This window comes from Electrona antarctica (genome assembly GCF_951216825.1).
Source record: "Electrona antarctica genome assembly, chromosome: 2".
NCBI lineage: Eukaryota > Metazoa > Chordata > Actinopteri > Myctophiformes > Myctophidae > Electrona > Electrona antarctica.
In genome coordinates, this window is record NC_136807.1 from 43,078,707 (window position 1) to 43,094,006 (window position 15,300).

General features: G+C 44.5%; 1 protein-coding gene across 1 annotated transcript in view; it reads left to right on the forward strand.

Moving 5' to 3' along the window:
- The window catches only part of clstn1 (calsyntenin 1), a 324,752-nt gene that overhangs the window by 49,064 nt on the left and 260,388 nt on the right, over window positions 1-15,300 (forward strand). The window lies entirely within an intron of this gene.

Consider the following 15,300-nt stretch of genomic DNA (forward strand, 5'->3'; position numbering starts at 1 on the left):
CGAAACACTTGAGAGAACACCCAGTGTCCAGGCGAGCATCTCCCTTTAACCTCCCCTGAATTCCCCCTTTACCATCAACTCTCCAGCCGTGAGAATGGACATATAAATACAAGTGTGGACATTAGATGACTATTTCTTTGCTAGATCAAGATCAGATTTTTTCTCCAGGGCTTTATTTGCTGTTTTACTGGACAGATAGTCTACTTGCCAGCCCATAGAGCCCCATTGTGAACCCGGACATGTTGAGTACACCAAGGTTTCATGTTAGAAATGTTGAGTGTGGGTCCCCAGCATGTAGAAACTGCCAGTTCACATTCTGGCAAGTGGACTAAGAGGGGAGACAGAGGGAATGAGATGAGCGTATATAGGTCTTGAACCAGAACTGAATGGGCACAGCGCTCACATTTATTACAGTCAGACCGATATATCAGTCATTATTTGACTTTTGTTAAGATATTTTTTGGCTTTTTCTGCCTTCATTGATATACAGTAGACAGGAAATGGGGAGAGAGATGGGGTGGAGGACACGTGGCAAAGGCTGTCGGGATCGGGAGTCGAGCCCGCGGCACGCCGTCAGGCTGGCTCATCATGCAGCCTAGGTGCCCAGACGGTTGAGCTAACCGCCCGGGCCATTATTTGACTTTTTTGACAACATCTTTATGCAGCCCTTTTGAACCACTTTCAACCTGGCATCCCTATTAGAGAGATGACTTCCGCACACCCGTTTAATTTCACAGCAGGTGAGTAAAGGTCCTGGCAGAGCAGCAAACGTTTGGAGGAGGAGAGACCCGCACACCGCCAGCCGCCGCCAGCTTGTACACTCTGACTTTCAGTCCCCTAAGGCAGGGGTTCTCAACCCGTGGGTCGCGACCCCTCGGGGGGTCGCCAAATTATTTTAGGGGGTCCCCAAATTATTTTAAAAAAAAAGATTTTTTTTTAAATTTTATTTTCACGATTTTTCAAAAATAGCAGACCTACAAGCTCGTAGCGCGCCACTCGGTGGCGCGCTATGAGCTTGTAGATCTGCTATTTTTCAATAGCTAAATTATAACAATGCTTAAAACACCAAAAGGGGTTCCCGCCCAAAATGGTTTAAGGTTATTGTAGCAGTCCATTTATATTGGGGGTCGGGAGGGGGCGGGGCGGGGGTCCCGAGACATTGCCAAAGCATTTCCGGGGGTCCCCGGCCAAAAACGTTGAGAACCCCTGCCCTAAGGTTTCACTCAGACAGACCTTATTGAGTCCTCTGCCACAGGGCAATTATCCATGTGGCCATTGTGCCCAGTGTGGCAATACACACAAGACGTCCTCTTTTAATCACCCCCATACTGGCAAGAAGTTCAAGATTAACAGAATTATAACCTGTGTTTCAACCCATGTGGTATACATGATCAGATGTCCCTGTGGTTTAGCATATATCGGCAAAACTACTAGACAGTTAAAACAGAGAATGAGTGAACATAAGAGTTCTATTCGAAGAAATGACTATCCTGTGAATATCCTGTTGCCATTCATTTCAATTATCATTTTTTTAATGTTTTTTTGTGGCTTTCGCCTTTATTTTATATTTTTTATGGAGGGACAGACAGGGAATGGGGAGAGAGATGGCGGGGGGGTGACATGCAGTAAAGGCCGTCGGGATCGGGAGTCGAACCTGCGGCACACTGCCAGATTTGGGCTACCGGCCAAGGTGCCTGGACCACTGAGCCACGGCCCAGGCCTATCTCAATGATCTTAAACATGACATCTCCATTTTTCGCTTTATTGGTATAGTCAAACTACCAGCAAGAGGTGGTAACCATGATGTCCTCCTCAAACAACGCAACGCTTACTGGATACACACATTACAAACCCTCCACCCGAAGGGGCTGAATGATGAACTATTATTAAATGTTATGCTGTAATCCATATAAAATATATTGTCATTTAATTATTGATTTGAACTTCTTGACCAGGGGGCACTACAAGCACTATGTGTGGGTTTTTTTTGTTTGTTTTTTCCACTCTTGTTTGAGTATGGACCTTATTTGGATATTTATTTGCTATAAATTGTATGTTGATTTCCTTGTGTTTTATGGCATGACTTTAATATTATTCCCTGTATTGTTGTAATTGGTGACTTTCAATAATATACTAGGAATGTTCTACAGAAGTACTGCACCTAAAGTCACATGACTGGGTTTTTCACAGCTGCTATCTGATGAATGATTGCAATTAGATTGGTTGCCTTAACCTACTGTTGTATATTTAATGAATGTCAGCCTATTCTCAAACTATGCCTGAAGAAGGCCGAAAGGCTGAAACGTTGCTATGACTCTTATTTAAAAACAAAACTCTTGAACCAGCAAGTGGCGGTGTGCGGGTCTCTCCTCCTTCTCCAAACCTGGCATCCAAGAAATAAAAATCAGGCTCGGTATTGGACCCAAAAAACAGGCATCGTCGGGCTCTAAAACGTATATTGAGCCACACTGGACTCGAGTGCTCTTGTTTGAAAAGTATACTGTACATTTCTTGTGTTCCATATAATTGTGTGATATAATTATTCACAGTTGCCAGTGAATGTACTCAGTGAAGATAAAGAAACAGGCGCAGAACTGAAATGCATTCTCATTGTCCAAACTCCTAGCATACACAATCCTACAACAACACAACAATAGTGAAGGACATTTTTACAGGTGCTCCCAAGCTTTGTGTATAATGCTCCAATTTCTGTTTATTGAAGAGCCTCCCTTGATGATTTTGGACCTACTTTTTATTACAATGGCTGCGATTTTGCAGGACAACAATACAGTGCACACATCTCATTGTTATCTCCCTTCCCCTCTCTCTCTCTTTCTCACAGACACAGACACACACACACACACACACACACACACACACACACACACACACACACACACACACACACACACACACACACACACACACACACACACACACACACACACACACACACACACACACACACACACACACGCAAAGACAGATTCCCATACCGAGGTGCACGTGCGCACCGACCCCACCCCAGACCTCACACCGCACTCGCAGAGATGGACCTCCCTTGAATTCACACACAGTTCTAAAAATACACCCCAAGGAGGAAATCCCCTGCATTCTGTGGCCATGGACCTACCACTACAAAGACATCCAAACAATAAGCCTCTCCCGACTCGGAATCATCTGAGACAATATAGGAAGAGCCAGGCATCACAAAGTTGTTTTTCCCGGATAGACTGTTGTGTCTAGGAGTGGAAACCTCTGACCACCGACGCTGACTCATGGCAAAGGTCCATCTGTGGAAGAATGGTCCGCACCACGGGATAAACACATATGGGGAAGCTGACCTGCATCCACTGGGAGCGTAGATATAAATCTCTTGGAATAGGAAAAGACAGTGAAGTCAAGAGAAGGTGCCACCCACCAGCTGCTGTGTACAAAACAAAAGTGTATTCAAGACCTGGCCCTCTTTAGCTGCTGTCTGCCTGGAAATCAGCACATTTTTGACATGTCTAAATGTGCAGGGCATTAAGTAGTACTGTGCCATATAGCTGGTCGGGGCCATTCTCAAAAGGAGATGTGCACATTCTATGCTCAGTGGTCCTATGAGGCCTAGGGGTGTGCTAATGTCAATGGGCGGAAGCCATAGATCAGCCAAGCAACTCTCTCAGAAGCCCTGCCCAACTTCATCAGCCTCAGTGGGCATTGTTGCGAGGCCCAGCCACGTTCTCAAGGAAAAAAGCTCTCTTATTTAGACAATGGATGGGGAGTTTAATGAGTTGCGCGGCTTGATAGCTTGATGCCCTGGCATTATAAGACCCATAGGAACAGGGTAATAATACAATATATTTGGCTAGTTGTGTATAAAGATTTCTGGTTAGCATTGGCTGATATGCATGCAAGTTGTGCATCATAGGCATTTGGATGGGGGACAATATTTGAATGCTTTAAAGCAAATCTAGGGACTGCAAAACAACAAGTATATTGATTCTAAACCGGGAACAATTTGGTATAGTGGTTTAGTGAATGATGAAAACCTGGACTTTTTTGTGTTTCGCGGATAATGTCCGGACAGCTTGAACCCGGGATAAAGAGGGACGTCTGGTCAAAGTACGTAAATATATGTTAGGGAATATATTTCCATTCAAACTGGTTAAATAATGAAACACAATAGCAACATCCTAAAAAGTATAAAGACTACTTCAGATTATCAATACAAACCATAAGACTCACTCTACAACCAGTCAACTAAAAAACGGAATAACTTCAACAGTAATCATTACATCACACATTTGCTGGTATTTAGCAGTGATTATAAAACCTTCATCTGGGAATGTGAAGCTCCATAGGACCAAAAAACGAGAATGAGACGAGGCAACGTCTTCTGCTTGACTGACAACTAAACAAAGGCAAGAAGAACTGGGTGATTTGTCAATGGGTAAAAATCAACACAAAGAGCTATTGATTGGTAAGCTGAGAAAGGGGCAGAGGACAATGAGGCGGTGGCGGTGGAATCCAGCCAAAGGGATCAATACTGGGGTTCTGCCTGACGGAGCCATCCTACTTCATGTTTATACAGTCAGACAGAGTAAAGAGCAGCTATTATGCAGCGGGCTGGCCCTGTCACTCAGTGCTGGGTAACACTGCAGGGGGTGACCAGTCCCACACACGCACGCACACAGGCCTGCACGCCTGCACGCACGCACGCACGCACGCACGCACGCACGCACGCACGCACGCACGCACGCACGCACGCACGCACGCACGCACGCACGCACGCACGCACGCACACACGCACGCACGCACGCATGAACGCACGCATGCAAACTCTAGCTCTCTCTCTCACTGGCACACTGGTGAAAGTACATGCACACATACACACACACAAGTTCACATGTTATGTACACATACATGCTATATATATAGGCACATGTCTACATGGCATGTGTGTCTAAATCCATGATATTGACTTATTTTTCCTCATTGTAACAGGAGATGGAAACATACTAAATACTCTCATTTGCAAAACAACAAGACATATAACAGACCTATAAGCATAAATGTTGCATGCACACGCCCGCACGCCCGCCCGCACACACACACACACACACACACACACACACACACACACACACACACACACACACACACACACACACACACACACACACACACACACACACACACACACACACACGATGACAGATTTTCTGGCAACTGATGCATCACTCATGATGCGGCTGTGGTAGAGGTGTGGGTGGGTTTGTCACCCTTTCGACGAGCACGTACACATACCACGCACACACGCACGCACACAACCTCTTATCACACAGGTGCTCCTAATCTTTCCATTGGGTGGTGTTATAGATAGATATTGAACCCTAAGGTATCGCTTCCCATTGAGCGTGAGGGTACAAGAATATTCCACTCTTCTGGCCATCCGTCTTGCCGCACATGACAGGACATGTCCATCTTAAGACGCATGGGTCTCTCGTGTCGCTGTCCCTCCAGTTACAGTTAGACATATTATACCTATATCACAGATCCACAAGGAGGAATCTGTTTCTTTTCATGTTCTCAGCAATGTTCTGACTTAGATGTGTCGCGTTGACATCGAGTCAGTCAGAAACAGCAGCCAGCAAGCTGATAAAACAGTTTTTGAAAACATACTGTAGTAATAGAGTGACAACAAAAAGAGAGCTATAGAGAGCGTGAGAGAAAGACTGATCGCACATCAAAAGAAGGGGGGGGGAAAGCACACAGGAGTGACAGAGAGTATATAGCATTATGAGAGACAGGCGAGAAAGAGAGATGAGAGAGAGAGGGCGAGAGAGAGAGAGAGGGGGCAAGAGATAGAGAGAGAGAGAGAGAGAGAGAGAGAGAGAGAGAGAGAGAGAGAGAGAGAGAGAGAGAGAGAGGGCGAGAGAGAGAGAGAGAGAGAGAGAGAGAGAGAGAGAGGGCAAGAGAGAGAGAGGGCAAGAGAGAGAGAGAGAGAGAGAGAGAGAGACAGAGAGAGAGAGAGACAGACAGGGAGCTCCTTTTATGAATGGTCTAAGACTGAGAACAACACGCTGCATGCGGCTAGACCTAGACACTACCCCTGTGTCTGTGTGTGTGTGTGTGTGTGTGTGTGTGTGTGTGTGTGTGTGTGTGTGTGTGTGTGTCTGGTTGTGCATGGGGATGTTTGCCCACTCTAATCTTATCAGGGCTCCTCCGTGTGTTCATCATGAGGCCCCTGTCTGTCTCCTCAGCTCTGGAGAGCAGAGCATGGCTGGAGAGATGAGTGGTGATGTTGAAGGGAGGGCCGATCCATCCAGAGGTAATCACCTCTAGACACATGGGAGATATGAGTATAGGGCCACATGGGGCTTGTTGAGACACTGTTTACTCTGGAGAAACCCCGTTGTAAGGCATCACTGAAAAAGATGTCTGTTATATCAGGGAAGATAAGGATGTGACACACACACAGGCCTGACTGATGGGTCCGGGGATGTTTTTTTTTGTTTTGTTTTTTTCAAGAGGTTGCATCATGTCTACCAATTGATAATTTTTTCAAAATGTGTTATTGTTATGATTAGCTGTTTTGTTGTTGTTTTTTACTAACAAAACACCATAGTGTTTTCTATAATTATTATATTATATTGTAATTATTATAATTGCTGCAATGTTTCAAATTAATGAAAGATGTGCAATTACGGTAGTGGTATACTATTGATTACTGCAAGATACAAACATTTCACTCTTCGGTGGGATATGAACTGTTTACTGAGGCTGGGCGATATGGACAAAATCACATTTTGAAGATAATAATTGAGAAGATAATATCGTGCTGTGTCAAAAATATCGAATTTATTTTTTAATTCGTCAAAGCATTTAAAAAATAGCAGATAGTTCAAGTGTCTTTTCCCGCAAGTTTCAAAGATTTCTTAAATACTGTAGGTCTTCAATTATTAAAACCAGGAAAAGACAACACTTATTATGACTTAATATCCAAAATCTCATATCATGCGATATTGCTATAATATCAATACGTATAGTGCTAGTTTATATTTAGCACCAAAATATAAAGTAGGCACCAGACTAAATAAAGGCTTATAGTGGCTTCGTAGCATATATGTATATGTGTGTGTATATATATATATATATATATATATATATATATATATATATGACAACAATGGAAACCAGCCCTCGGGCATTATCCTTTTAGTATTATTGTATAACTGTAATTCTGTATCTTTTGCAAACTGATAATACAGTATTCAATCCAGAAAATTGATGAAGTTGTTTCCTTTTCAAATCGACGATTATGTTTTTTCTTTGCTGTATTGTGACCCAAAGTGATACAAATTCGAACATTACATACATGTACACTATTTAAGTTCAAGTATCTGTTTTGGAAAATGTGTGACTGATGACTTTAGGAAGTTGGACATCAAAGAACTATTTTGGCCGGTATGTGGCTATTTGTATATGTATATGCGCACAAGATTGTGTGTGTGCGTGTGTGTGCGTGCCGTGCATGCGTGCACATGCTGTGTGTGCGTGCGTGAGACGTGTGTACCCAGCTGCATTATAAGATCTCCGTGCCCATTCTCTCAGTCATTTGTTTGGAGTGAGCTCTTACACATTATTGACACTCGTCTCCCCTGCCTCTTGCATGAGAATCCATGGCAATAAAACCACGAGTGTAGTGCACACAAACTGTTCAACAGTTAACATAAGGAGGAAAAAAAGAGACAAGAGCAAAGAGGAGGAATGTTTACCTTCCCATGGCATGAAAAGAGGAGGGGAAGGAAAGACAGAAAGAAATAGTGGCTGATTTCATGACTGCTACCAGTACCGCCGAATCCACATCCCATGTATTCTCTCAAATACACATTACTCACGCTGTCATACACACACCACCCAGGGGTGCCTGGTGGCTCAGCCAGTTAGTACACAAGACCATATTGTCACTGTCGACCTGAAACCTTACTTTTTAGGTCCCAATGGATCCAGAGTATCTCTTGTTAATTAATACTTTACATCTGTTAAATATATATTTTTTTTTATTGTAAAATCCTTTTCTCTTTCGTAAATCTTTCCGAAATAGTGGAAATTGCTGAGCTACATACATGTATATTAGCTGCATGAGCAATGTGAGCTTGTGTATAGATCAGCTATTTTCACAACTTTTGCAGGACGTCGCCAGACGACAAAGTACAAAATAGGGTAAAAAACGTAAATGGAGGAAGTAAGTAAGTAAGTACATTTTATTTATAAAGCACCTTTCGAAACAAGGTTACAAAGTGCCAAACAGTGACAAAATATAAAACAATCAGGTTAAACAACATAGTAGAAAAATAATGCAAGAAATATATATATATATATGTGTACATATAAAAACACATATATACACACCTATATATACACATACATACATATATGCATCATAATCAATACTCAAAGATGTAACATGGAGACAGAACAAACAGACCTGCAGGGGAAATCAAGTGAGAACATGGGAAAAGTAATTACGGAAATAGGGAGCTATACAGCAACAATATTTCCTCTCAAACACACATGACGGCAGCAACTGCCAGGCCTTCATATAATCCAAAACCATTATGTGGGGAAACTGCATGTTAAAGGAAGGAAGAAACCCACGTTGATCTTTTGACATGGCAGGGGAAGGAAGAGACGCACATCTTTAACGCTGGTGGCATCTCTTCAAACGCTGCTCACATCTGCTTAAAGAATCTGCTTTAAGAACCCTATGTACCTCTATCCTGAAATACCCCCCAGTGTCTGTGTACACACGCATGGGTGTGTGTGTGTGTGCGTGTGTATGTGTGCGCACGTGTGTGTGTGTGGGGGGGGGGTTCTGCGCATGCGGGCGTGTGTCAGATGTGTGTATGAGAACGAGATAGACAGGACGGACACACATGCATAAAAAAGTGTGTGTGCGCTGTATGTGTGTGCCTGCGTGCATGCAAGCGTGCACACGTGTGTGTGTGTGTGACTCAGTGTGAGTGAGGTGTGAGCAGACACCAGGACATCCTGCTTAGGGGACAATAAGCGCCTCTCATGCGCCAGCAGTGTGATAAATTGATAATGCCCTTACAACAGTGCCGCTGTCACCACCTAGCTAAGCCTGGCTCTAGAGGACACCACGGGTCTCGACATAAACAGCCAGGAAAGATGCCTTGTCATCGCCTCCCAGAACAGAATACGCTTTTGTCATATACCGTATCATAGGGGTGGGCAACTTTGACGATGTAGAGGGCCACTATTATTTTCATACTCACTCCACAGGGCCACATTGCATATTACTGTCCACACCCACAACACCAGAGGGAGTGCAACAAACCATGTACAACCCAGATTCGGCACAAACAAGGGACTAAATTCTTTTCGCTCCTATGCCACCAAAATGTGGAACGCCCTACCAACTGTCATTAAGACATGCGAATCCCTTGACTCCTTCAAAACCGCTCTCAAAGGGCACCTACGGATGGCTGCAATTCGAAACTGGCCCCCGTAAAATCTGAATCCCCCCCCCCACCCCCCCCTTTTTCCCCTCACTGTATATATTTATTTTCCCTTTTTACCTCCTTTATGATGAATTCCTGTTCTGTCTATAGAAGTGTCTATTTGTACGTCTCTAAATGTTTTGATGATTTGAACATGGTGGACCCTATTGGAAACAAGTGTAATGCTTAATTGGGTCGTCCACTCACAGTTAACAGCCTTTGTATTGAGTTTGTGCTTGAAATGTACTGTAATTCTGCAAACTGTTAATAAATTCTTCAATCAATCAATGTCGTAGCAAAAATAGACGATCTATACAAGCTCAAAACGTGTTGCATTGCGACACGTTTTGAGCTTGTAGATCAGCTATTTCTAGGGTTGATTCATGTTTAGGGTCGATTCATAGTTTCTGCAACTTAACATTTATAACTGAGTTCCGCATTGCAAAGTCCTCAGTGTGAAATTAACTCCACTAGGCCATAAAGGTCCATGTAAGGATTGACACTGCTGTCTTGTTTACACTCGTCATACACAGTATAATTCTGAGTGTTCATTTAACTCCCCAAGTTTATTGTTTATTAACGACCCCCACACACCGTAGTAGAGACTATTTTTCCTGGGGTCCAGAAGCCAGTGTAAAAATGGACTTGTAAAAGGGTCCATTTGTAAGAGCTAAATTAACATCAGTATTATGTTGTGTACTTCTTTGCACGTTGATGCACTCAAAACTCCATTAGTTAGCAGAGGAATAATCTAAAAAAAATACACATTACGGAAGTGCCACCTGTTAGTAATGCACACATGCGTGTGTACACAGAGACTGGCTGGGGGGTATATGTTCCATTTGTACACCCTTCTTGAGTTGATTTAACACTACGTTTTACTGTGCACGCACCACCCACACGCAATGCGCTCAGTCACTGAAGCTTCAATTACACTCCGACATGTCAATGGCTGTTCAGATTTATCTCTGAGGATCAATAGGTGAAATGAGATATATAGGCTAGTCACTTTCTCAAAATGACACCCACCTGCATACTGCACGTGCATTGTGTACTTGGGTCACCAACGCAAACATGCAAGGTCTCTTTTTACTGACTTGCATGCACAAAGTGACACAAGCACAAAAGACAGTAGCATTAGTCAGAACACTGTGCACGTTGTTCTCAGGTGTCAGATTTGGGACATGTCTGTGCATGTGGCGAGACATGGGGCTGAGTCACGCACGCGCGCGTACGTGCACACGCACGCACGCACGCACGCACACACACACACACACACACACACACACACACACACACACACACACACACACACACACACACACACACACACACACACACGGCGGTGTTGTGACTGGCCTCACCTAGTCAGTTTGACCAACTGACATGACACTGGTCATGCTGTATTTTGATATTTCACAACATGAAGAACTAAACTCTTTCATCCTGTGAGTGTATCTGACTCACAGTTTCCACTTAATTGATCCAGACCTGACAAATTGTGCTGACGGCTGTTTAACTCATGCTTCAATCACAGGGCCATGAAATGACATCGGAAAGATCCCATCCTTAAGCTGTTTCTCTTTCACAGCTCCCAACATTAAGACACCATTAGCTAAGTATTTACCTTTGAGAGGCGCCGCTGAACTCTGAACCCGAGCTAAAATAGAGCAACAGCTGTCCTGGCTGACAGGAGAACGAGATGGATCCCCCCTCGATAGATAAATACATAAATATAATGTGACCAGATTTAATGGCAAGGCTCCTTCAAGGCCACCTAAGGAGCCGGAGAGAGGAGTATAAATACTTGGCAGGACCTCTAGCCCCTGTCAAGAGGGCCCTTTACTTTCTCCGCTGGAATCTGCACCACTTGCAAAAGACCTCTAAGCCACAGGCCCCGCGTCTTGAAACCAGAGAAGCTGCTGAAAAGCCAAACCTGGCCTCAGAAATACGTCCTGCAGACAAGCGGCGGGGATCAGCAGGGGGCCCACATGGCACCCGGGCCCTGTGATATCTGATCAGCGCTGGCGCATCCCTAGTTCCCTACGTGTCTGCCATGCACCCCGCCTTTACCTCCTCCTCTGACTACTCACACACACACACACACACACACACACACACACACACACACACACACACACACACACACACACACACACACACACACACACACACACACACACACACACACACACACACACACACACACGCTCCCGGGGATAAGTGGTCTCTCGTTCTAAATACCAAGACGGGAAGGGAGCTTGTAGAGACAGTTTGAGAGAGAGGGGGGGGTGGGGGGGGGGTCAAGGCAGAAGATGGTAAGACATGTTCAAGAGTGTCAAGGAGCAAAATGTGAAGTGATGTTGGAGAATGAGCCCGTTGCTATTCATCATGTGTCCAACTCATCCTATGTCCATTCAGTGCTGCTCTTTATGTCAGAGGCCCAGTGCTTGTCTGGTAGCATGAGCATATAGCCCCTATTGTCCTCTCTGACTGCTAGACCACAGTCTTCATAAGAATAGAATCCTGATTTTTTTAATTCAAAGTGAGGATATTTCAACAACGGGTCATATATGTTTCGAGGAAACCTTTTCCTGAGTTTCAACACGTCACTGTATCTCTCCTTCTTTGCCCGCCTGTCTCCTAATCTTTATCTGTCTCACACCTCACCCTCTCTTCTTCTCAAGGAAACAGGTGCAAAGAGGAGTGTCCAGAAACATACACTCTCCCTCCTCCTCCTCGCTCCACTCCCACCTTTCCCTCACCAGACTCAGTGGCCAAAGCACGCAGAGTATTTCCTCCTGTCCTGTCCTCATATGTGCAACGTCTTCAGATCGAGGTGCAAATATAGCCAGACATCCCAGTGAAAGTCATTGCGGTGGAGCTCAGGAACAATCCAGCTGCCTTTCTTCTGAGTGGACCCACAACTGACTCCAAGGAGGAGCCTCATGTCATGCATGAGGTGTTTTGCTTTGAGCATTCTTCAGAATTATGTCCTCCTAGTGGTTAAGAGAGATATTACACGATGAAGCCTACACATAACCTTACCTAATTTATCTAACCTGGGGGGGGGGGTCTTCCGCCTAATAATATTAACTGTAAAATATTCAACCATCTTCCATTATATAAAAATATAAAATTGGGTTAAAAAAAAATACCTCAGGGAAATCACAAGAATATAGCCTGCTATAATTTAGCATAAGTATAGTTATACTTATACATGTTCAATCAATCATCTATAACACCACATCTGTGACTTTACTGGAGAGGCTGAGAACAGTCAAAGGCCATTCCCAAAATACACTGCAGTTAGTGAGCAATAACTTTCAAATATGGCACACTAAACAGTATGCTATACAAGCCATTCGTTCATGTTATATGTTTAATTTAAAAGAAAGAAAGTTGTAAAGTTGTAACGTTGCATGTTGTCCAAATATTTGTAGATCAGTCATGATGAAATTCCCTCCTTTCCCACTTTCCTTTGCATCACATGTCAAGACAAAGATACCAGAGTCAGACGAGACCATGCTATCTCTTAGTAAGAATTGCATATCAATAGAGCAGTGAATGTCTCAACTTGGCGCGCTTAACAAGGCGTCGTCTCTATTATAATGCAATAGTGGCAGGCAGTGCAGGGGTCTAGATTAAGAATTGATCAAATTTGGCGGAATCTTTTTTGCGCGCTTTTCACCCATTGACTCGCTAATGAGAAGAACACTGCCAGTTTCAGGGACGACCCCGACCTCCGTCAATGGAGCTTCTCTCAAGGGACATCACATTGCACTACTCCCCAAGGGACAGTCAACACTAGGGGAATTCTATTCACCGCCAAAAAGACACTCCCGCCTGTTTCATAATTTCATTGACTGAAAGGCGCATTTATGGGTTAAATCTATCTACAAATGGCTGTAGCCTAAGCTTATGCCTTTTTCAGTTTAATTAATGTCAGCAATTTATTTAGCTGCATGCGCGCCGCTGAACACTAACAGCCTTATAGACCTACTCCGCCTGTCGATGTAGATTATACCATGCATATAGGCCTATATACAAATCGTCCGTTGCCATTATAAAAATAGGACGGACTCAGTAAACTTCCCCTGGGGCGCACGGGTGGGAGTGTGCTGCTGGAGTTGTGTCCAGCTTCCCTCATGTTTACACCAGACCAGGCTCACTTCTTGGCGGCCGAGCGTGTGCGCCTCCTCACCTCCGGAGAATGGCTGCGCGGCCCAATGCACGACCCGGCCTGCCAGCGGGGATTTACTGATTGGCCCTGTGCCCGACCGCAAGCAGACTAGTTCGCTCGGTTCTCACGACCTCAGTTCCACAAAGGCATCTCTGAACTATTAACTCAGACACGCAGGCAGTAGGAACAGCCGCAGAGAGCCCACACATTACATTGCCAACTAGTGTTTCAGTATGCCTCTGTGCAGAAGGCAACCTCTTTATAAACCACTTGCAGGGAGTTTCAGAATGCCATTTACAGGGTGTCATCTTCAGGGCAACAACAGTCGGCATGGAGAAAGTGAGACAGCAACCACGCAAATTAGCATCAAAAGTTCAACTGCAAGGAAGTTGCTCGGGGAGATAAATAGCTATATGAAAGATTAATGTATAGCCTAAATGACAATGTTTTATTTGCCAATGAAGTTATCATCTCTATATTGACACACAGCTGACACACAAAATAGTTTGCAAAACTTTGCAGGCTTAAATGGCTGAAGTGGCACTGCATCTCCGGCCAGGGAAACATTTAAGGTTCATATTGCTCACTTTTAACCAGTGCCAGCCATGCGCGCTCACACCATGCTAGAGGAGTCAAATGGATGAAGGATTTGACCGGCGGTCACCGGGGTGTAACCTAATCCCAAGTAAAGGGGCCCAACTGACTGCAAGTGGCTGACACACGGCTAGCGCCACGCCGCCCGACACACAGCAACACGTCCCCCGGTTCCGGACCCCACTCACTGGGGGGAGATAGGTTTACATGCAGGGATAACCGATAGGCTGGTCGCAGTGGTCGGTACACGGTGTGTGTGTGTGTGTGTGTGTGTGTGTGTGTGTGCGTGTGTGTCGTGCGTGTGCACCCGCGCGCGCGTGTGCGTGAGAGTGAGCGAGATATTGTGTGTGCGCGTGTGTGTGTGTGTGTGTGTGTGTGTGTGTGTGTGTGTGTGTGTGTGTGTGTGTGTGTGTGCGCGCATGTGTGTGTGCGTGCGCGCGCGAAAGAGAGAGAGAGGCGGGGTCAGATTGTCAGAACAATAATAGGATTTGGGGTTTTAGAAAATGTAAAGTCTGGACAAAGTTTCACATTTGGCAGCACTGCAACGCCTGAGATGCTTTGATCCATTCTGCCGGCAGCTTTAATACAGTTGGCTACAAACCTTCCCCATGTTGCAGGTTCCCTCGTTTTCACACTACTGAGGTATAACTGAACAAATGATACACAAAAGGCAGCGAGGATCCGTCCATATATTCTCCTTTCACATAGAGGCAATCTGTTAGTGACATTAACCCCAGAGCGCAATTCCCAGACTCATGAATAGGGTTTAAAAAGACTTCTTGAAAGCAGTCCCGCTGCATACAGGATGAGAGCCCCTTTCAAACATTTAATTACCTTTATAGCAATAGAAAAATAACCCCCTTTATTACCTCAACTCAACTATCCTGTCATAGCATGCTACATTTAAGGAACCTCCCGCCAAACGGGTGATAACTGATAAGTGCATGTGTGAGTTCTAAATTGTGTAAAATAACATCACTTTTGACTTTTATTGTCTAGGCATATTTTATT